General features: G+C 47.0%; 1 protein-coding gene across 8 annotated transcripts in view; it reads left to right on the plus strand.

Moving 5' to 3' along the window:
• Positions 1–25,286, plus strand: part of JSRP1 (junctional sarcoplasmic reticulum protein 1) — a 125,326-nt gene that overhangs the window by 62,719 nt on the left and 37,321 nt on the right. For 6 of the 8 annotated variants that reach the window (XM_068233957.1, XM_068233955.1, XM_068233958.1 and 3 more), the window contains one exon: positions 14,926–15,092. The exons of the other annotated variants lie outside the window; for them this stretch is intronic. The gene's annotated coding sequence lies outside the window, so the exon portion shown is untranslated. The remainder of the gene's footprint in view (positions 1–14,925; positions 15,093–25,286) is intronic. 8 annotated transcript variants of the gene reach the window in all.

Below are 25,286 nucleotides of genomic sequence, written 5' to 3' on the forward strand. Positions count from 1 at the left end.
TAATAAGCTGTGATCACTGTGCATACATGACAGGATCTCGCCAAGCCACTCTTCACATTGCTGATATTCCAAGTGTGATGGCATCCCTCTGGCTCCCAATGTCACATGACGTATGCTTACCAGGGTGAGTGAGGGAGATGGGAGGGTACAGCACCCGGTGCATGACTCAGTAAGGGGCTTCCGCTGTGATCGCTCTGCGCTACAGCAATTACCGGAACATGGGCAGAGTAAGAGAGAGGGTGGGGGTGAGGTGGGAGGGGGAATGGTACACTATGCTGGCTACTGCTGCTCGAAGTGCGCCCCTTACCCCAGCTTTGAGTCAGAAATGTATACCTAATTTTCTCAAGCTGAGTATATACACTGTATGAAATGTACAGTATAATATACTCCATTTGGGGCAGCACAGATTAGCACTTTACAGGAGAGTTTTGTTTCCTATTCCCCTCTTCATTCACCTATGCAGTCTAGCCAGAGTTATGTACCAATTGTATAATACCTTTTAGGCCTACATTTACCATAGATGTTAATATCTTAGACACCAATATATTACTGATATTATACTATTAGTAAGTTACTGCTCGTATCAAACACGTCTTAATTTCTTCTCTCACACTAACCCTCCTACTCCTGCTAAACCTAACACTAACCCTCCTACACCTAATGCTATGCCTCCTATTCCGGTACACCTAACACTAACCTATCTACTACCCCTACTCACTGCCGCTACACCTACAGTAACCCTTTTACTGGGTGCTACTCACTGCCACCACACCTGCTACAGTAACCCTTTTACTAGGTGCTACTCACTGCCACCACACCTACAGTAACCCTTTTACTGGGTGCTACTCACTGCCACCACACCTGCTACAGTAACCCTTTTACTAGGTGCTACTCACTGCCACCACACCTACAGTAACCCTTTTACTGGGTGCTACTCACTGCCACCACACCTACAGTAACATTTTTACTAGGTGCTATTCACTGCCGCTACACCTACAGTAACCCTTTTACTGGGTGCTACTCACTGCAACCACAGCTACAGTAACTTTTTTACTAGGTGCTATTCACTGCCGCTACACCTACAGTAACCCTTTTACTGGGTGCTACTCACTGCCACCACACCTGCTACAGTAACCCTTTTACTAGGTGCTACTCACTGCCGCTACACCTACAGTAACCCTTTTACTAGGTGCTACTCACTGCCACCACACATACAGTAACCTTGCTTCTAACGCTACTCACTGCCGCTACACTCACCTCACTGCTGCTTATTCTAAAACTAACCTTCCTAACCATATACCTAAAAATTACCTTCCTACATCTACATCTAACACTACTTGTCCTGCTCCTACACCCTTAGCAATGAAACATGTCCGCTGATCACCATACTGTCCTGCTGGCTTTTACCAATTATAATACTGTTGTGCTGCAGTTTGCCAAATCGAGACAAATCAATTGTAGAATTAATATTTCAGACTATGTTAGTCCACGGATGCCACCTGCTGCTTGCGCCAAAAGTGAGTGCTTTTTTACTAGGTGCTATTCACTGCCGCTACACCTACAGTAACCCTTTTACTGGGTGCTACTCACTGCCACCACAGCTACAGTAATCCTTTTACTGGGTGCTACTCACTGCCACCACACCTGCTACAGTAACCCTTTTACTAGGTGCTACTCACTACCGCTACACCTACAGTATCCCTTTTACTGGGTGCTACTCATTGCCACCACACCTGCTATGGTAACCCTTTTACTAGGTGCTACTCACTGCCACCACACCTACAGTAACCCTTTTACTGGGTGCTACTCATTGCCACCACACCTACAGTAACTTTTTTACTAGGTGCTATTCACTGCCGCTACACCTACAGTAACCCTTTTACTGGGTGCTACTCACTGCCACCACACCTGCTACAGTAACCCTTTTACTAGGTGCTACTCACTGCCGCTACACCTACAGTAACCCTTTTACTAGGTGCTACTCACTGCCACCACACATACAGTAACCTTGCTTCTAACGCTACTCACTGCCGCTACACTCACCTCACTGCTGCTTATTCTAAAACTAACCTTCCTAACCATATACCTAAAAATTACCTTCCTACATCTACATCTAACACTACTTGTCCTGCTCCTACACCCTTAGCAATGAAACATGTCCGCTGATCACCATACTGTCCTGCTGGCATTTACCAATTATAATACTGTTGTGCTGCAGTTTGCCAAATCGAGACAAATCAATTGTAGAATTAATATTTCAGACTATGTTAGTCCACGGATGCCACCTGCTGCTTGCGCCAAAAGTGAGTGCTTTTTTACTAGGTGCTATTCACTGCCGCTACACCTACAGTAACCCTTTTACTGGGTGCTACTCACTGCCACCACAGCTACAGTAATCCTTTTACTGGGTGCTACTCACTGCCACCACACCTGCTACAGTAACCCTTTTACTAGGTGCTACTCACTACCGCTACACCTACAGTATCCCTTTTACTGGGTGCTACTCATTGCCACCACACCTGCTATGGTAACCCTTTTACTAGGTGCTACTCACTGCCACCACACCTACAGTAACCCTTTTACTGGGTGCTACTCATTGCCACCACACCTACAGTAACTTTTTTACTAGGTGCTATTTACTGCCGCTACACCTACAGTAACCCTTTTACTGGGTGCTACTCACTGCCACCACAGCTACAGTAACTTTTTTACTAGGTGCTATTCACTGCCGCTACACCTGCAGTAACCCTTTTACTGGGTGCTACTCACTGCCACCACACCTGCTACAGTAACCCTTTTACTAGGTTCTACTCACTGCCGCTACACCTACAGTAACCCTTTTACTAGGTGCTACTCACTGCCACCACACATACAGTAACCTTGCTTCTAACGCTACTCACTGCCGCTACACTCACCTCACTGCTGCTTATTGTAAAACTAACCTTCCTAACCATATACCTAAAAATTACCTTCCTACACCTAACACTACTTGTCCATCTCCTACACCCTTAGCAATGAAACATGTCCACTGATCACCATACTGTCCTGCTGGCTTTTACCAATTGTAATACTGTTGTGCTGCAGTTTGCCAAGTCGAGACAAATCAATTGTAGAATTAATAGAATTAATATTTCAGACTATGTTAGTCCCACGGATGCCACCTGCTGCTTGAGCCAAAAGTGAGTGCTTTGCCTTGTAGAGTCTTTCGCGCAAAGTGCAATTGACAGATTCGTAGAAATATTGAATTCCAAGCATCAAGTTCGGGTGTGACAGCAAATCTGTCCTGCCACTTAAAGAGGAACTCCAGCCTAAACAAACATACTGTCATTAACCACTTAACGACCGCCTAACGCCGATAGGCGTCAGCAGGTCGTTAGTGGTTTAGCATGGAAACGGCCGCTCCCTTTCCATGCCAGTTCACGGAGGGTGTCTCCGTGAACAGCCTGCGAGCCGCCGATCGCGGCTCGCAAGCTAAATGTAAACACGCGGGGAAGAAATCCCCTCTGTTTACATCATACGGCGCTGCTGCGCAGCAGCGCCGTAAAGGAGATCGGCGATCCCCGGCCGATCCAGGGAAAGGAGGGGAGGGAGGGAAAGCCAGGGAGGGCGGAAAACGCCCCCCCCCCCCCCCCCGCTAGGCACATGTGAGCGGCGGCGATCAGACCCTCCCAGCCAGGACATCCCCCTAGTGGGGAAAAAAGGGGGGGAAGTCTGATTGCCCTGCGTGCCTGCTGATCTGTGCTGTGGGCTGGAGAGCACACGCAGCACAGATCAGCCAGAATTCCCCTGGTCCTTAAGTGGTTACGTTACATTAGTTATGTTAATTAACCACTCCAGGATTCTGCGTACGCATAAGTACGCCCCTGAATCCTGAAGCGGTTTCCATGGAAACGGCCGCTCGTAGGAGTGTCCGTTCCATGTCAGTTCACAGGGGGTGTCTCCGTGAACACCCTGCGAGCCTCCGATCGCGGGTCGCAGGGTAAATGTAAACACGCGGGGAAGATCTTCCCCGCTGTTAACATACATACGGCGCTGCTGCGCAGCAGCACCTTAGAGGAGATCGGCGATCCCCGGCCTCTGATTGGCCAGGGATCGCCGGCGTCTGATAGGCTGAAGCCTATCTGAGGCGGCGCAGGACGGATAGGCACAGCAGAGCGGCGGCGATCAGACCTCCCCACCAGGACATCCCCCTAGTGGGGAAAAAAGGGGGGAAGCCTGATCACCCTGCCTGCTATCTGATTTGTGCTGCGGGCTGAAGAGCCCCCGCAGCACAGATCATCCAAACCACCCGAAACCTGGAAGTGGTTAAAATAGATAGGTAATATAATCTCTTACCCACACTGTTTTAAAAGAACAGGCAAATGTTTGATTTCATGATGACAGGCATCTTTTTGGTTGAAAGGAGGTGACAGGGAGCATGAGACACAGTTCCAACTGTCCTGTGTCCTGAGCACCTCTCCCAGTTGCTAGGCAACGTGAATAACAACATAGGAAATCCCATCATGCTCTGCACAGCAGCAGGGAAAAAAAAAGACTGGGCTTTTTTTCTTTGATGGGTGGAGCTTAGGTAAAAATGCAGCTAAAAATGATGCTTTGGTAAGAAAAACAAAGTTCTGATGCTGTGAAACTGTTAAAGAAACACCAAGCCTTTTCAGTTCTGCTGAGTAGATTTTTAGTCCGGAGGTTCACTTTCAGAGGAACTCCAGTGAAAATAATGTAATAAAATGTGCTTCATTTTTACAATAATTATGTATAAATTATTTAGTCAGTGTTTGCCCATTGTAAAATCTTTCCTCTCCCTGATTTACATTCTGACATTTATCACATGGTGATATTTTTACTGCTGGCAGGTGATGTCACTGGAAGGAGATGCTGCTCGCATTTTTGGCAGTTGGAAACAGCTCTTATTTCCCACAATGCAACAAGGCTCCCACAGTGTGATGTCAGTACCTCAGTGCTGTGAGGCGCTGACATCACACTTTGGGAGGGGTTTCACCACAAAATTAGCCATACAAAGCCCCCTGATGATCTGTTTGAGAAAAGGAATAGATTTCCAATGGGAAATATCAGCTAATGATTGAGATGAAGTTCAATTCTTGGTTACGGTTTCTCTTTAACTGACACAGGAGTAAGTAATGTAGACTTAGGGCCCATTTCCACTAAGTACAAATTCGCATTGAATGCAGATTTTTGCATGTGGTGCATTGCAGAAAAATATGGATTGCATGCTGCAAATTTCTGCACCACACATCCGTTTCCCATGTAATGATTGTTAGACGCATACAAAAATTTGCATTAAAATTTGCATACAGGAAAAACATATACGAAATGGAATATTCTAGGGGAAAGCCTTTTCTCGATGGTGGCAGGAGAACTCAAGGTTAGTGGCCCTGACTGTAACCTCTTTTGCACAAACCCACTAACTTGGAGAAACGTGAAGAGCTTGAAGTTAGGGGGACCATATTTTTCATTCAACTGCAACCATCCAGGCACATTTTTGAGCCGTAAACACGGGAAGCTCAGTTCACTTGTATTGGATGGGCCATGTCGCCTCCACAGCCAGTCATAGACTCCAAGTGGTGTGCACTGCTCGACAGTGTTTCCTCTGTGAACAGGCCCTTACACTTACTTACCAGTAGTTACAGAATACCCAGCAAGCTCATGGTGAACCACAACTCCCAGGAGTGTGTAAGAGGCTAAAAGAGACTAAGCATCACTGCTGAATTTGCAAATCATCTCTTTGATGTCCCTGAAAGCTAAACACACCTCCAGAACCACTGGAATGCAATGATGTGTCAGCTTGTTACAGAGCCACACTAATGCATCATGCATACAGACTGTTTTAGACTGGTTGGTCATCATCAGTGCATGGCATGGATTAATATGGCTCTATGGGGTAGGACTTGAAACACCCAGAGTTACAGAGTACCCAGCAAGCTCATGGTGAACAGGAACTCCCAGGAGGGTGTAAGGGGCTAAAAGAGACCGAAACACCTTCTTACTAAGATGGCACGAAAAACAGAAGTTTGCCTTCTTAAAACAGAAGGTATTTACAATTATTCAGGTTGGAGAGAGCTCTGAGATGTCTCCCAGTGCATATTTCAGCAGTGATGGACTGGGAGACATCTCAGAGCTCACTCCAACCTAAATAATTGTAAAGACCTTCTGTTTTAAGAAGGCAAACTTCTGTTTTATGTACCAGTAGTTCCTTTTCCAGGAATCATACATGATGAAACCCTGTCATGTAATATATGTTATACATAATGTACAGTCTTGTACATGTTCTAGGTTTCTTTATAATTATTGAGGAAGTGGGGTAGATCAAATCTGAGGTGTCACAGTTTAGGATGCCTAGAGAATAAAATAAAGGCAAGACTAATGGTGGCCACACAATACAATTTTTTTAATTTCTTTTCAATTCAAGGTATGCAATCAATTTTTCTGATTGATTGTAACATTTAAAAAATCTGACCAATGTACCACATACATGTCTTATATAAGGAAATTGACAATCTACCCTACACCATTCATTTTTCACAAAAATTGAGCAGAAAAATACACCACTCCTGATCGACTTATATAGAAGAAAAACAGGAAATCTGATCAGATTTCTTGCTCAAATAAAAAAAAAGTGTTTGTCTTTTCAGGACAACTGATTGTTTTTATTGAATTGATGTAAAATTGGATAATTTTATTGTATCATGTGTGGCCACCTTTATTCTATGTATAATGCAGTATGTTCCATAGTAGCTATAAAGGTTTCAGGCCAACTGTAAACACTACAAGTGATGGCTAGGTATATGTGAAAATGATAGCACACCTGTGGAGGAAACATAAGCAAAATGACAGAGCAATTGCTCCTTTACTAAATGATTCTGGTGTTAACTTTCCCTAATATCAGTGAACATTGTACTGAGCCCGTATATTTTGGCAGGAATGTCTAGTGTTTGCAACAAGTGTTACCAGATAAAACAGAATGTTACTTCAAGTGACTTGGCTTTCCTCTGTGGGAACATAGCTGTAATTCCTTTGGACTTGAAAAAGGACAGTTCCTCCAAACTCGCACTTTTTTTTTTCTTTTCTTGCTTCTACCCTTTCCCCATATTTTATATCCTTGGTTTTGTCCTCATTATGACTCTCCTTTTTTATGATTACAAAGGACCACTTGTAAGAAGGCGGGGAAGAGCCGCCGCCATGAGCCAGCGGTCGGCGGCTCTTCCCGCATTCAGTAGCCGCACACACGGGGAGGCAGCCGCCTCCTCCCAGCGCGAGGCGGCTGTCCCCGTGGAGAGGCGGGCGAGAGGCACTGAAGCCGCCGCGTTGGACGCGGCGGCTGGTACACAGGTCCCCGCTGCGGAGACACCGCAGAGCGGGGCTGCTGGGACTCATAGTCCCTCAGTGTTCAGAGTGACGCGCGCGCGCGCACTCAGGGGAAATTTATGACAGTACTAAGGGAGTCAGCTGACCAGGCTGGTCAGCTGACCCGAACTCTGCTTCCCATTGGTCCAGCACTTGGGAGGTGCTGGAGAGGCAGGTGTGTATATATACTGCCGGGTCTTCACTTGCTCTTTGTCTGGCGTTGCGTTCACATACGTGGGAGCACCCAGATCCGTTAGTCAGATCCGTTAGTGTGCCGGGACCAGCTGGAGCTGTAATCCTACACTAAGTTAGATTCTGTTGATAGCTTAAAGTACTAGTTTGATTGTGATTATTTGTTATGACTCTTGCCTGCCTTGACTATCCTCCTGAACTCTGACCTTGTACCTCGTTATATCTGATACTCTGTTGCCGACCCCGGCTCGCTCCTTGACTCTGCTTCTGCCTCCTGATTTTGTACCCCGATATCTCTGATACCTCGTTACTGAACCCTGCCTGTACCTTGACTCCGCCTTTGCCTACTGATTTTGTACTTTATCTGTCCGTGTGTATACGACCTGGCTTGTCCGACCTCGAGAACCGACCTCACGATTGGAGGCGGTTCCCCGTCCTGTTAGTGACACTCCCGCCTGAGTGCCACTTTCGGACTTTCCTTCCCACTGTCAGTCTGACTCCTCCCGTCTTGGAGAGCTCAGACCTGCGGGAGGAATCTGTGCAGTTCTCCTTGCTGCACTGAGGCTTGTCCTCTGTATTACTGTTGCACCAATCACAACACTCTACCCTGGTGACCAGAGGTTAGCTAGTATATTGGATTATCGGTGATACTGCAGATCACATATAATCTGGTATACGTCTGTATTTCCCGTGATACTGCAGATCACCGGTAATCAGACCTCTCTGTGCTTCACTGAGCGTTACAGAACGCCAGACCATAAAACAGATGGAACGCGCTGATCCTCTGACTGTGCTTGCCACTTCGGTGGATAGCATTCATCAAGCACTAGGCCAGCACAAAGCCTTAATTGATGCCTTATCAGGCTCTGTGAAAACCCTCCAGACATCAGTCGATTCAGTGCGATCCCCTCCTAGTGATGACATACGTATGCCTGCTAAGTTTTCCGGCCACAAGTCTGACTTCCGGAATTTCAGGAATAGAGTGTTGTCATATTTCGAGTTAAGACCCCGATCCTCGGGGACTGAGGCCCAACGGGTCATTTTTATTAAAACTTTATTGACTGGAGACTCCCAGTCTTGGGCCTACAATTTGCCTTCCACCGATATTGCCCTGACCTCGGTGGAGGAGTTCTTTAAAGCCATGGCCATAATCTACGACGACCCTGACCTTGCTGCGACCTCAGAGCGGAAGCTCAAACTTTTGCGGCAAGGCAGAGGTTCGGTCGAGGATTATGCGGCGGAGTTCCGTAGATGGTCCGTCACCTCTAGATTTGGTAATTTTGCCCTCATGGATTACTTCTTGTCTGGGTTGTCGGAGGAGGTCTCCGACCTAATGTTAACCGTGCCCGAGCCCAAGACAATTGACGAGGCGATATCATCGGCCATTCGCGTAGATCGCAGGCTACGCCATCAGAGACAGGCTAGGAGTAGTCACCGGGTCAGGGTGACGTCGTACGCAGTACCGGCTGCTGCATCTTCAGTAACAGCATCTCCGTCCGTCTCGCCTTCTCCGGCCTTGCCTCCACCAGAGCCAATGCAAATTTGGTCGATCAAAACTGACCCAGGTGGAGCGGAGGCGGAGAATGACGGAACAACTGTGCCTATACTGTGCAGAGGCAGGGCATAGGGTACGAAACTGCCCTAACAGGTCGGGAAACGGGTCTGCCTAGGAGTAGTGGGGGGTGACACCCTAGGCACACATTCCTCACCCCTTAAAGAAAGAAAATTAATTCTCCCTTGTACTGTTACATGGGAGGATAAGTCCCTAGCCGCTGAAGCTTTTCTTGACTCCGGCTCAGCGGCTAATTTTATGAATTTTGAATTTGCTCAGGAGTTGGGTCTACCACTCACTCCCGTGACACCCCCCATTCAGGTCACGGCAGTAGATGATTCCCCTTTGCAACGGAATCGTCCCCTGTCACAGACTCCGCTTGTGAAGCTCACCATTGGGGTATTGCACGGGGAACAGTTGCAATTTTTTGTTTTGCATATGTCAACCTCCACTATTATCCTAGGCATGCCTTGGTTGCAGGTTCATTCTCCGCAAATTGACTGGGCCACAGGGCAGTTGACAGCATGGTCACCTCATTGTTTTCAGCAGTGTTTGGGGAGGCTGACATTAGGTCAGACCAAGGTGCAGGTGGAAGGCGTACCGGAACAGTACTCGGATTATGCCGATGTCTTTTGCCCCAAGGCTGCAGATAGATTGCCCCCACATCGCCCGTTTGATTGTCCCATTGACCTCCGTTCAGGTTGTATGCCTCCTCGAGGCCATTTATATAATTTATCTGGCCCCGAAAAACTAGCCATGCAGGAGTATATCCGTGAGAACTTGGCCAAGGGCTTCATTCAGCCGTCCCGGTCACCCGCTGGGGCAGGCTTCTTTTTTGTTAAGAAAAAAGATGGGGGGTTACGGCCTTGCATCGATTACCGTGGCCTCAATAAAATCACAGTGAAGAATCGCTACCCGCTGCCACTCATAGACGATTTGTTCACACAGGTCACAGAGGCTAGGATATTTTCAAAACTGGATTTACGGGGGGCATACAATTTGGTGCGTATAAGAAGGGGCGACGAATGGAAGACGGCCTTCAATACCCCTGATGGGCATTACGAGTACAGGGTGATGCCCTTCGGGTTATGTAATGCCCCGGCCGTCTTCCAGGAACTAATCAATGAGGTTTTTCGAGAGGTGTTAGGGAAGTTCGTTCTGGTCTATTTGGACGACATTCTCATTTTCTCTAACAACCTCTCGGAACACAGAACCCATGTCAGGATTGTATTAGACAAACTGAGGCAGAATTTGTTATACGCCAAACTCGAGAAATGTATTTTTGAGGTCACGTCGGTTGCCTTTCTGGGGTATATAATCTCCACCTCAGGTCTGTCTATGGACCCTGCCAAAGTCTCCGCGGTCCTGGAGTGGCCGCAGCCGGTGGGGTTAAAATCGCTACAACGGTTCTTGGGGTTTGCGAACTATTATAGAAGGTTTATAAAGGGGTACTCCACGGTGGTCGCCCCTCTCACTAGCCTTACTAAAAAAGGGGCAAACACCACTCATTGGCCTCCTGAGGCCTTACAGGCATTTTCCAAGTTAAAAGGGTTGTTCTGCTCAGCACCTATACTCAGACATGTGGACACTTCCTTTCCGTTTATTGTTGAGGTAGACGCCTCGGAGGTCGGGGTGGGAGCTGTGCTGTCCCAGCGTTCCGGTCTCCAGGGTAGATTACACCCATGTGCCTATTTTTCCCGGAGATTCTCTCCAGCAGAAAGAAACTACGATATAGGCAATAGGGAGCTCCTAGCCATCAAATTGGCCTTCGAGGAGTGGCGTCATTGGCTAGAGGGAGCTGAGCACACCATCACGGTTTATACCGACCACAAGAACCTGGAATACATCGAGGGGGCTAAAAGGTTAAGCCCAAGGCAGGCTCGATGGTCGCTATTTTTCTCGAGGTTTTCATTTTTGATCACATATACGCCAGGTAGTAAGAATACCAAGGCAGACGCACTCTCTAGGTGTTTCGAACCGGAGACAGCACAGCCCGCTGTCCCCGAGACCATTGTCCCACGAAGAGTGGTGTTGGCCGCTACCGAGACTTGGGTGGACTGGAAAGAGACGTTGAGTCCCTTCCAGCAGGATATCCCGGAAGGAAAACCTGATGGGGTGTTATTCGTCCCGTTACCGTTCCGTCTCCAGATCTTGGAGATGGTCCACTCTCACAAAAATGCGGGACATCCTGGAGCGTCTAGAACGCAAGATCTCGTGGCCAGATGTGCATGGTGGCCTTCGTTAGCCGCTGATTGAAAGGAGTTTGTTAGGGAATGTACAGTGTGCGCAAAAAGCAAGCCCTCCCGCCTGGCATCTGTAGGTACATTGCAGCCTTTGCCCACCCCGAGTGAGCCATGGACCCACCTGTCCATGGATTTCGTGGGAGAGCTTCCGAGATCTGAGGGCATGTCAGTCATCTGGGTGGTGGTCGACCGTTTTAGTAAAATGGCCCACTTCGTGCCCCTGAAAGGACTCCCCTCGGCCCAAGAACTGGCCGATTTGTTTGTCAACCATGTCTTTAGACTACATGGCATTCCAGAAGACATTGTATCCGATCGGGGAGTCCAGTTTGTTTCGAAATTTTGGAGGGCATTTTGTCACCAGATGGGCATGAAATTGTCATTTTCTTCGGGTTACCACCCACAGACAAATGGCCAGACGGAGAGGGTCAACCAATCATTGGAGCAGTTTTTGAGATGTTACGTTGCCGAGGCGCAGAATGATTGGGTCAAATATTTACCTTATGCAGAATTTGCCCACAACAACCTAAAGAGCTCTTCCTCAGGGTTCTGTCCATTTCAGATTGTGACAGGGAAACTGCCGAAATTCTCTCCACTGCCAGTTGCGTCCACTCCGTTCCCAGCCTTGGAGGCTTGGCAAAGGTCATTTAAAGACATGTGGTGGACCATCAAGAATAATCTCATAAAAGCATTTCAGAGTCAGAAGGGTCAGGCTGACAAGAGACGCTCCTTGGAATGGAGATTCCAACCAGGAGATTTGGTTTGGGTGTCTACCCGTCACCTGTCACTAAAGCAGCCTTCTGACAAACTTGGTCCCAGGTTCGTGGGTCCATTCCCAGTGACTAGGAAGATCAACGATGTCACATATACCGTTGATCTTCCCACCAGCATGCGGGGAGTGAGATCTTTCCACGTGTCACTTCTCAAACCCGCAGTCCAGATGGGTCCCACTCCTCCTCCTCCTGTTTTGGTCGATGCCCAACCCGAGTATGAGGTAGAGAAAATCATAGATTCACGTACTGTACAGAATTCAGTGCAGTATCTCGTACATTGGAAGGGATACGGCATTGAGGAGAGGCAATGGGTACCTGGGAACCGCATGCATGCGGACGAGTTAGTGAGGGAGTTTCATACTGTGCATCCAGAGAAGCCTGGAGGGAGTTGTCCGGAGTCCACTCCTCGGAGGGGGGGTACTGTAAGAAGGCGGGGAAGAGCCGCCGCCATGAGCCAGCGGTCGGCGGCTCTTCCCGCATTCAGTAGCCGCACACACGGGGAGGCAGCCGCCTCCTCCCAGCGCGAGGCGGCTGTCCCCGTGGAGAGGCGGGCGAGAGGCACTGAAGCCGCCGCGTTGGACGCGGCGGCTGGTACACAGGTCCCCGCTGCGGAGACACCGCAGAGCGGGGCTGCTGGGACTCATAGTCCCTCAGTGTTCAGAGTGACGCGCGCGCGCGCGCGCGCACTCAGGGGAAATTTATGACAGTACTAAGGGAGTCAGCTGACCAGGCTGGTCAGCTGACCCGAACTCTGCTTCCCATTGGTCCAGCACTTGGGAGGTGCTGGAGAGGCAGGTGTGTATATATACTGCCGGGTCTTCACTTGCTCTTTGTCTGGCGTTGCGTTCACATACGTGGGAGCACCCAGATCCGTTAGTCAGATCCGTTAGTGTGCCGGGACCAGCTGGAGCTGTAATCCTACACTAAGTTAGATTCTGTTGATAGCTTAAAGTACTAGTTTGATTGTGATTATTTGTTATGACTCTTGCCTGCCTTGACTATCCTCCTGAACTCTGACCTTGTACCTCGTTATATCTGATACTCTGTTGCCGACCCCGGCTCGCTCCTTGACTCTGCTTCTGCCTCCTGATTTTGTACCCCGATATCTCTGATACCTCGTTACTGAACCCTGCCTGTACCTTGACTCCGCCTTTGCCTACTGATTTTGTACTTTATCTGTCCGTGTGTATACGACCTGGCTTGTCCGACCTCGAGAACCGACCTCACGATTGGAGGCGGTTCCCCGTCCTGTTAGTGCCACTCCCGCCTGAGTGCCACTTTCGGACTTTCCTTCCCACTGTCAGTCTGACTCCTCCCGTCTTGGAGAGCTCAGACCTGCGGGAGGAATCTGTGCAGTTCTCCTTGCTGCACTGAGGCTTGTCCTCTGTATTACTGTTGCACCAATCACAACACTCTACCCTGGTGACCAGAGGTTAGCTAGTATATTGGATTATCGGTGATACTGCAGATCACATATAATCTGGTATACGTCTGTATTTCCCGTGATACTGCAGATCACCGGTAATCAGACCTCTCTGTGCTTCACCGAGCGTTACACCACTATAATAAAAAAAATGTTAAGTTTAAAAAACATACATATAAAATGTCCATTTGTCCCAGAGTCAAATGCACTATAAATTAAAATTTCCTATTTTGCTGTCCAAATCTGACAGGTTTTGCAATAATCCATCTCCTCATGGGTTATTTTCAGGATCCATATTATCACATCTCAACGCAATATTTCTATGGTACAGTTACATTTTGTGCAGTGCGTCACGTCTCAGAATGGTTCCATGCTGTTGTTACCAGACATTTGCATTTACAGTGTCAGTGAAGCATACATTCAGTTTATTGTATGCTTCACGGCATGGTTGCACCGCACATGTAATGCGCTGTGACACTTTTCAGCATGGTATCAAATCTCAATTTGAACATTGTGAAAGGGCCCTTAACTACTTTAGGACCACAATTATTGAAATCTACACCCTGTTTTGATGGCTACCTGGCTGCCAGGGCATAGATTTCAATCCACCGATGCCGTGTGTTCTCATTACTTTCGTTGCTCCCGACGATCTCGCTGCTGTCTCCACGCCACAGCTCACTCGCTCTGCTATCTCTATAACGGCAGAGCCCTCTGAGAGGGTCAGGAGCCGATTTCATTGGCTCCTGGCCCTGTCTATCAATGTAAGCAACTCCAATTGGCTTACATTGATAGGCAGTGTCAGGAGCAAATGAAAGTGGCTCCAAAACGGCTCACATGACTCTGCCGTCACAGAGACGGCAGAGTGGATGGCTCAGGTTCCCGATGTATGACAGTGACGGCGATTACGGCGGGTATGTGCGGCGATTCGTCGTTATTCATTGGTGTTCCGCTATTTCTGGTACCAGCGGTCTCTGGTCCTTAAGGGGGCAGAGACTGCTGGTACTTAAGTGGTTAATCTGCCACTTGCGAAATACCAATTTTTAACTTTTTAATAAATCACTTTTCCATCTGTCAAGCATGTCAGATTCTTATACACTATGGGCTTGATTCAGAGTATGGTGCACTTCGCATAGAGTTTAATGGCGCTGCTTTGCGTGCGGGACTTTGTGCGCGATCTAAACTTATCTAAACTTATCACGCCTAAACTTATCACGCCTAAACTTATCACGCCTAAACTGGCTTTTCACCAGCGTGGTGCAATGGTTATCACGCCTAAAGTCTCTTAACTGGGTTAGCACCGCTTTGTGAATCAGGCCCTATAAATGAGGCAATGAATTGTTGAATTAAAAGCAAAATGTTCTGTAATATAACTTTCTTTGTATATAGGTTGTGGTATTGGCCTTTTTTTCACATTGTGGGATACAGCAAATCTGACAACTCTGAGCCTCAAATCTCAGAAGAAGTGGATGATTTTGTGGTTGGAAGAGGAATGATTCAAGTGAAAATTACAAACTTTGAGGCTAAATCAGCAAATTAATCACTGTCTGAACCAGGTAACACTTTTTGTTTCAACTAAATCTAAAGGCCAATGCAATTAAATATGTAAATTATAAAAAATAACTGTGCACATAAATAATAGATGTACACAGATCTGATTTTTGTGTGCAAACAGAATATTTCAACGCCATCTAATGAGAGTATTACACAACAATATCAAATTGTCCACTAAAACACCATGCAACTAGCAGTTTGCAATTAAGCTGACACTTTAAAGCAGCAGGGTCAGCCATACTATGGCAGGATATACAGTATATATATATATATACCTGTATATATGTTACGGCCAGAACCCGAAGTTTGGCCACTTCTTGTTCTGGCCGGCCACTTCGGGTTCCTGCCGGCCAGTGTGCGAAGTGGCCGCTGCGCTGCGGCCAATGTGAGGAATGGAATGATTCATGTAACATGAATGTATCTTCTGGCCGCAGTGCAGCGGCCAAATGTATCGTAACCTAGTTCATTTAATGACATTAAGCCGGTGGCAATGAAACAGATGAAGCCGACGGCTTTTGCTCTGCCTCTCTCTCCTTCTCTTACTATGGGCAGCCGGTGGGGACACGCGTGTCCCCTCCGGAGTCGTTCGTCGTGGCAGGGAAGCCTGCCGTTCTTGCAGAGCGGGTGCTGGCAGAAGCAATGTCTGCAGCCTCCCCGCTCTGCTTTCCCTGGCGCGACGAACGACTCTCGGACACGCGTGTCCCCGCCGGCTGGCCATAAGAAAAGGAGAGAGAGGCGGGGGGAAGGAGGAGAGAAAGGCAGAGAAAAAGCCGGCGGCTTCATCTGTTTCATTGCCGCCAGCTTAATGTCATTAAATGAACTAGGTTGCGATACATTTGGCCGCTGCGCTGCGGCCAGAAGATACATTCATTTTACATGAATCATTCTATTCCTCACATTGGCCGCAGTGCAGCGGCCACTTCGCACATTGGCCGGCCAGAATCCGAAGTGGCCGGCCAGAACTAGAAGTGGCCAAACTTCGGGTTCTGGCCGTAACATATATATATGTAACTACTTGCTCTACTTACAAAACAGATGGACTGTACTGTGCACACTTTATTTTCAGTGAATTTTATGTAGTAAATAAAGGGAATTCTGTTTCAAGCATTTGCCATCTTGGATTCCCATTGACTGAAGCCAATACTGATGTAATTTCCTCCCTTACTTTTTTCTCCTAGAATCTGCTCTGTCATAGCTGGCTTGCTTTATAAAAATGTGAGCACAACAAGATCAGATTTCAGCCTTGTGTCACACTGAACTCAGCCAATCAGTGAGGATCAGAAATGTGGAAGGGTTGATGACAAGCTTCCTTCTCGTTGGCAATGTACCAAATAGAGCCAGTCTGACTGAGAGAAGATTTATTACAGCAGAAACTTCTCTGATTAGATTGGGGTGCTAGCAATGCAGGGTAAGGCTGCAGGCTGCATAATAAACACAGAGCAGTGGGTAAATGGAATTTGATATTGTGGCTGGCAACCCCTCTTTAAGTGAACCTGAACTCAGGAACTCTTTTAAAAACAGAAGCTATGAAGAGTTCCCCTGAGAAAGGACATTCTGCACACCTTTTATTTGCAAGTTCCTATTAGTAGTGATTTGAAGTTCCTATTAGTAGTGATTGTTTACTTTTACTGTCAACAATATTACCGCAGTGTTTGACATTGATATGTTCCAGAGGTCTTATGCTAGGTACACACCATACAAATTTCTGGCAGATTTACCTGCCAGATCGACTACTTCCAACACTTCCGATTTGATTTCTGATCGATTTTCCAACCAATTGTCTGATCAATTTTCCATGAAATGAACAGAAAATCGATTGGAAAATCGATCGGAAATCAGACCGGACATGTTGGAAATAGTAGATCTGGCAGGTAAATCTGCCAGAAAATTGTATTGTGTGTACCTAGCGTTAAGGCTCATACACACATTCAGCCAATGTTGCCTTTAAAGTGGACCACAGCACTTGCACAGGACAGAAGGAAAACATAGAGAAATGCACCCTGTAGGTTTTTAGAGAGTTTAGCCTAACTCCCCCTCATTTGTGTCTAATTGCAAGTTGTAATTTGATCTCTTCCCTGTGTCAGCTGACTGCCACGGCATAGTTACATAGTTATTTGGGTTGAAAAAAGACTTACGTCCATCGAGTTCAACCAGAGAACAAAGTACAACACCAGCCTACTCCCTCACATATCCCTGTTGATCCAGAGGAAGGCGAAAAACTTTTGCAAGGCATAGTTCAATTAGCCCCAAAAGGGGAAAAATTCCAGATTCAATCAGATAAAATCCCTGCATCAACATAACTGGGCATTACCTAGTAATTGTAGCCATGGATGCAGATAAGGCAGATAAGCTCATTTAAACACAAATATGTCAACTTCCATGAAAGCAGGAAGTAGACACAGTGCAGATTTATTTCAGGATTTGTATCAGCTGTACCAAAGAAATGTTTATCTTTAGAGGTTATTATGCTGTTGCGTATCTTTTAGAACAGAGAGGAAGTTCTGAGTTCAGGTCCACTTTAATAATCGTTGCTCTACTGTTTGGCTACTACTGAGCAACTTGTACTGTCTGCTTGTAACAATTGGTGTCAGCACACAGAGAGAATCTGATTATTGGTGATCTGCAGTATCACCAACAATACAGATGTATACCCGATTATTGATGATCTGCAGAATCACCAATAATACAAGTATGACTAACCTCTGGACACCTGAGAAAGTGTAAGTGTTTTGGTGCAACAGTAGGCTGTCTCCCGTGGGGCGGGAGATGCAGATAACTATGAGCATGGACCACCTGAGGAGCAGGTGGCCCTTGGCTGTGTGTGAACTATCTCCTAGGAAAGGGGATAGAGATAACCTGCGAGCCAGTGATTCCCTGCAATACTGGGAATCAGACTATACTGCAGCCAAAGGACTCCTAAGGGATTGAGCCCCTGACTGGACTGCAGAGAGGCCTCTCTGAGGAACAGGAGGTCTCTGCAGCTACCTGACACTTGGCGGGGTAGTGTCACAGGTAGTACAGACAGACTGAACACTCAAGGTATGAGTGACAGCCAGAAGGGTCGGCCAGGCCAGGTCAGCAACACACGATCAGATAAGGTACAGAGACAGAAGGCTGATTCGGTAACAAGGTACAGGCAGGGTTTGGCAGCAGGTAGGCAGATATGCATAAGTACCGAATCAGCAGGAGAGAGGTCGAGAGCAATTGGTCATAACAGATAAAGCAGAGACCTAGTCTAGAGTGTGAGGTCCGTGGTCTCAACACCCAGGAACTGGTCTAAAGTATAACACAGCTCTGACACAGTATTCCTAAGCTTGGGTGTGAGGTCCTTGGTCACAACACCCTGTAACTGGTCTAAAGTATAACACAGTAATGACACAAGCGTAATCTGGCTAAGTGTGAATTCCCAGGTCCACCTGGTTCTAACACACTGTGGGATCTGACTATGGTCTGAGTGCTCACACGTATGTATTCGCAACGGCAGACAACCAGCAACTGACAAGCAAGATCTATATATACTTGCAGTGCTGTGCAGCTCCGCCCGAGCCACTCAGCCAATCCAGAGTCCAGCTGGGATCAGCTGATCGGCCTGATCAGCTGATTCCCCTTCTGCTGGTATAAATGTCCTGTCGCCTGGCGCGCGCACGCGTAGCTCTCCATCTGTGTGAACTAGAAGGTCCAGCCAAGCCAGACGCGTGTCGCTGCGCGGAAACCGCCGGTCTGAACGCGGAGATAGCCGCCCTGTCACTAGACCACGCGGCGGCATCTCCGCTGTTCATTACACTGCTCAATGGAGTAATTAGGTAGAAGCACAGGATAGGGTGACATCAGGTGAGGGCAGAAATGTTGGAGCCCAGAGGCCTTGTTTGTTGCTGTTGTTTAGAGATCTGCCAAATGGAGAGCAGAGCAGAATGGGGTGTCTGTAGAGAACTCGGCCCCTGAACTGTCCCTGAAGGGATCGAGTACTGATCCCTTTAGTTGCCAACATTTGTATGTCTGTATGCAACTTTCACCTGTTTTGGATACCCACCTTGGCAAACTAAGTTCTCCTTGATGTTTAGAACAACAAACCTATCTAGTTCCTTCAGAAACTGTGCGCAAGTGTACTTAGAGGAACTGACTTTGAAGGCAATGGTGAGTTTCATCATGGGTGCCATGACGTTGTTTAGTGATCAAGCGCAGTGGAACTCTAAACAGCACCAGTGAACAAGCGCATTGTCTTTGTAATTACCCCACCTGCCAGAAGTTTATGTGCTGCCCTGTCTTCACTCCTCATCTGTTTTATTATGGTAACAATCAGTGCATGGATTGCAATGCCATAATTATATAATAATAATAGTTAACATAAATATACATCAGCAAACAAAAAAACAAGGTATGACAAAACACTGTAAAAGTCCATATACCACGTAATGATGTTTCAAATGGCCATTTGTAAAATCATTACTTAACATTTGGAGTTTTACAGTGTTTATCATATCTGTCTAACATTAAGATTGTAATTAAGGGTTACATTTTATGAATATTTGACCCTAATTTATGGGCCCACAAACCCTCACCTTGTATTTTGTTTGCTGATGTATACTTATGTTATATGATTGAGGGGCAGCTAGTCTACTACTCTGATATTATTATCATACCTAATAAAACCCCCGTGTCTCTGCGTCCCATGTCCGTGTGTGTGGTTTTTTTGCGCTCTGCGCATGTGCAGGGATGCAGAAACACTGAGGGGGAGCGACGCGCGGCTTGCAGGAAAGGACAGGGCCAAGGGGCGGGCGGGCGTGTGCACGCGTGCGGCGGGTCATGTGCGTGCGCGCGAGGTGGGCATGTGTGCAGGTGTGTGGGAACGTGCACGCACGGGGTGGGCACATGCTCAATGACATGCGGCGGTGACAGACCTAGAGCCCATTTTTAAATGGGCTTAGGTCAGCAAGTATACTGTAATAAATAGTTATGGTACTCCATTCAAGTGAATAGTAGGTTCATGCCAGAAAAAGTAGCAGTACGCGACCCACGGACTTGCATTGAGGCAATCTACAATAAACTGGTGGACAGATTGTATGAAACAAACACCACTGTTTTCTATAGTAATCTGTCATTCTCCTCTCTCCATCTATCAAGTGGATAATGCCACTTTATAAATATAGCCATTGCCAACTTTGGTTGTGAATTTCTGCTACAATTATTGATAATATAAAAAGGGTGATCAGGTTGAAAATGGTGATTAACTGATCACTGTTTTTAACAATTAAAAAATCTAATGATCTTTTCAGTAGTAAAAGCACTCTTTTGCTGGCTGTGACCTTTATAAAGAGGCCCAATATATATTGCAAATGATAACTAGGCCCAAGATGTATTGCAGAGGACAGAGATCTTTAAGCATAGAAATCCCACACAGCATTCTTCTGGCATTGGCAAAATAGTTGTGATAGTTGTGACATACCCGTCTGATGAGAATATTTTGTCCTCATTTAACCTCTGCTATATCTGAAAACATGTTCCCTCAAGCTTTGCAATTTCTTATAACTGGTGTAAGCTCTAGTTTCTTAACTCTATGTTCTTAACCCTAAAAGCAGGAAATGTCTGAACTACAATTAATAATGATAATAATAAATGTGTGTATTTTAAAGCTTAATTTCAAGAGCCTTTTCCACGGAAGCATGAAATGCACCCCCGATCTCGAACTCCTACTAGTCAACTGTAGACCGATCTATTCACCCAGGGAGTTCTCCTCCTACGTTCTCGTGGGCGTATACATCCCACCTGATGCCGATACTAAAAACGCAGAACTGGACCTTAGCGATAGCATCACACAGTGGGAGACAACCCTTCCAGACTCCTTATTTATCGTTATGGGCGATTTCAACAACGCCAACCTCCGCCGGGAACTGCCACGTTTCCACCAGCACGATGCCTGCCCCACCAGGAATGCCAGCACCCTGGACCACTGCTACACGGTCCTGGAAGATGCCTATAAAGCCACCTCTTGGGCTGCACTGGGTTCATCTGACCACAACCTCATTCATCTGGTCCCCACCTACAGGAGACAACTGGAATCAGCAAAACCAGCCCTAAAGACTGTAAAGGTGTGATCAAATGAGGCAAAAAACCAACTCCAGGCCTGTTTCGACTGCACGGACTGGGAGGCTCTAGAAACACCTAACCTGGATGAGTGGGCGGACACTGTCACATCCTACATAAGTTTTAGTGAGGAATCCTGCATTCCCTCAAAGTCCTTCAAAATCTACCCAAACAGCAAACCCTGGTTTTCCAGCAAGCTACGACAACTACGAAAGCGCAAAGAAGCTCTGCACAAGACGGGCTCCCTAGAGGACTTCAGGATAGCAAGGAACTCCCTCAACAAGGAGCTGAGAGCTGCAAAAAGGGAGTACGCAGGAAAGATAAGGGAGAACCTCAGCTTAAGGGACCCGCGGGCTGTTCGGAAGGGGCTCAAGACGGTCACAAATTACAGGCCTGCACCTCACAATGTAACGCCAAACTCAGAGCTAGCTGAGGAACTCAGCAGCTTTTACTGCAGGTTCGAAAACCCAACTGACTCGCAGGGGCCCCCTGCATCCTCTATCCCCCTCCCTGTAAGCACAAGCCTTCCCCCTCCAGCGGTGAGTGAGGATGAGGTGTTGCACCACCTGTCCATGCTAAACACCAGAAAAGCCTCTGGCCCAGATGGTGTGTCTCCAGCCTGTCTGAAAGCCTGCGCACAGCAGCTGACCCCCATCCTCACTTTTATATACTCCAAGTCCCTAAGGGAAGGCAAGGTCCTGTCATGTTTTAAAAAGTCTACCATTATCCCTGTTCCAAAAAAACAGGGAGCTCGAGACTTAAACAACTTTAGACCAGTGGCCCTCACTTCTGTTGTTATGAAAACTTTTGAGAAAGTGGTCCTAGCCCTTCTTAAGCACTCCACTCTGCACCACCTGGATCCATTCCAATTTGCGTATAGAGCAAATAGATCCACGGATGACGCTATCAACATATGCTTGGAGTTCGTTACAGACCACCTGGACAGGCCGGACTCGTATGCCAGAGTGCTCCTCTTGGACTTCAGCTCGGCATTCAACACCATATGCCCACGGATACTGCACGATAACCTAGTAGAGCTTGGTGTCCACCCCACCCTCCGCTGCTGGATCACGGATTTCCTTACGAACAGGTCCCAAACTGTGAAGCTCGGAAACATATCATCCAGCCCAAGAACAACCAACACGGGAGCCCCACAGGGGTGTGTTCTGTCACCTTTTCTGTTTTCACTTTATACCAACAACTGCACATCCAATGAGAACTCCGTCAAAGTCATCAAATTCGCAGATGATAGCACAATTGTTGGCCTTGTTAGGAAGAACGATGAACGGGCCTACCTCCAGGAGGTGGAAACAATCAGCCACTGGTGCAAGGAAAACAAGCTAGTGCTCAATAGCACCAAAACTGTGGAAATGGTCATTGACTTCAGAAGGCGGAGCACCACCACCCCCCGCCCGATTCATATTAATGGTTCCGAAGTCAGTAGGGTCTCCAGTGTCTGTCTCCTGGGCACGACCATCACGGACGATCTGAGCTGGAAAGCCAACACCATCTCAACCCAAAAGAAGGCCCAGCAGAGACTCTTCTTCCTGTGGCAACTAAAAAAGTTTGGTATGGCCCACAAACTCCTAAAGTCCTTCTACTCCGCCACGATCGAATCTGTCCTCTGCTCCTCCATCCTCGTCTGGTACGCTGGGGCTACAGCTAGCGACAGATACAAAATCCAGAGGGTCATCAGAACTGCAGAGAAAATAATCGGGAAGCCCCTTCCCCCTCTGGAGCTCATTCATGAGGCCAGGATGTGTTCCAGAGCAACAAGGATTGCCAACGATCCGTCGCACCCAGGCCATCGCTTCTTCAAACGGCTCCCGTTGGGGCGTAGATTCCGGGCCATCTCCACCAAGACATCAAGGCGCAGGAACACTTTTTTCCCCACAGCAGTGAGACTCTTGAACTCTGTACGAGCTCATCGGGGTCCCCCGCCACTCAGGGAGGCACCTACGTAGTCTGACACACCCAATGCTAACATTAGTGTTCTACTTCTCTCTGTGCTGCTCCTCTTGGAATGTCTCTGTATCTGCTGATGAGTTGCTTTACTGTCTTGTTTTCTTTTTTATGATTACTTTTTTTTCTTGCTGTATTACTGCTCTCTTCTACTGTCAATGCGTCTGCGTAAACAAAGTTCTAAGGTATTCTGTGCTGCTGAAACCAATTCCGGGCATGACCCAAATCATGCTTGGCGAAATAAACGGATTCTGATTCTGATTCTGATTAGCACTGCATTTTATGTCTACAGGGTGGGCCATTTATATGGATACACCATATCTATGGATACACCCCATATACCACACCATACCATCAATGTTTTTGTTCCAACAGTCTTGGAGGGATCTATCCAATGTGGGCTAGTGTCAGACCAATAGCGGTGGTTTTGTTTGTTATCTTCACCATTCACATAAAATGGTGTATCCATATAAATGGCCATATTAAGGTGTATCCATATAAATGGCCCACCCTGTATAATGCATACAAAACTTTTTACAAGATAATGTTTTCGTTTTTACAATAAAACAGGAAAAATACCTGGGCCCATATGCAATTCGCTTTTCTTTCTTAGTTTTCTCCAAGTTGATATTTTTACACCTTGTCAATAAAATGTTTTTTAAGCCACCGGGAAGCAAGAAAATACTCAGAATAATTTTGGCAGTACTTTTCCACCTACTTTTGATATTTTTTTCAATTGCAAGTGCTGCAAAGTTATTCTAAACAGAAGATTAACAATGATCTCCCAGGAGAAAATGTAGGTGAAAAGGTGAATTGCATATGGGCCTTGGTGTAGCTGTTAATTGTTGCTTGTATTTTCACTTCAGTGCTGATACTCACTTTCTCCTGTTCTCCATGAATTGGTGGGGATGAGGAGGCAACTGATTTCAGCAGTGTGGCCATTCTTCTTTATTCAAAATGCAAGGTAAACCTAAAAGAAGTAAGAGCAAGCTCTTAAAGGATCAAATGGAGACTGAGGTTTTTTAGTATGACCCCCTTTTAGGCAGGATACTGCAACAAACTCCAAATTATACTGTAGATGTAAAAGAGAACCCGAGGTGGGTTCTAATAATCCCATTAGCACACAGAGGCTTGGTCTGCATATAATGCCCAGCCTCTGTTGCTATACAGTCTCTCCCCAGGCCCCCCCCCCCCACCCCAGAGCTCTGCTATCCCCCATAAATCACACAGCCATGCTAGCGCAATCGCTAGCCGGCTGTTTACATCTACCCTGTCACTCTCGCCGCTCCCCCCGCCTCCTCTATGTCGCCGCTCCCGCCTGCGCCCCTTCCCTCCCTGCTGATTGGAGGGAAGGGACGCAGGCAGGAAGCAGCGACATAGAGGAGGCGGGGGAGCGTCGAGAGTGACAGTGTAGATCAGGCTTTCTCAACCAGGGTTCCTTGAGTACTCTGCAAGGGTTCCTTGGCATTTTCCCACATCATGGGGATGTATAATAGAGCTCATTATAATAGGTGATACTTCAACAAAAAGCACTAAATTGGGAGGTCAGGAGACAGTATAATGAGTGGTACTGTAATAGGGGTAGTGAAATAAACAGACACACATACTTTTAAAGACTATGCCTCCTCCAAAATAAATGCAGGTGTTCCTCTAGATCAAATAATTGTTTGCAGGGGTTTCCTGATATCCCAAAGTAATTTGCAGGGTTCCTCCAGGGTAGAAAGGTTGAGAATGGCTGGTGTAGATGAAAACACCAGCTATCGACATGCTGTGTGTCGCTAGCACGGCTGTGTGATTCATGGGGGGTAGCAGAGGGCAGGGAGGGCCTGGGGAGAGACAGTATAGCAACAGAGGCTGGGCATTATATGCAGACCCAGCCTCTGTGTGCTAATAGGATTCTTAGAACCCACCTTGGTTTCTCTTAAATGTGCAACTTTAGAAACCAAAAGCAAAGGATTCGGGGAAAGGAGTGCATCTAGGTCTGAGTTGGATCCTCCTCCCACAAAAGTTGTGACACTGTGTAAATGTAAACAAAAACAGTGCAATGAGCTGCAAATCATTGAAATTCTATATCTTATTTAAAGTACTGCATAGACAACAGGTGAAATGTTGAAAGTGAAAAACTGTATATTTGATAAAAAATATATGCTCAT

The sequence above is a fragment of the Hyperolius riggenbachi genome, chromosome 1 (assembly GCF_040937935.1).
Source record: "Hyperolius riggenbachi isolate aHypRig1 chromosome 1, aHypRig1.pri, whole genome shotgun sequence".
NCBI classification, from domain to species: domain Eukaryota; kingdom Metazoa; phylum Chordata; class Amphibia; order Anura; family Hyperoliidae; genus Hyperolius; species Hyperolius riggenbachi.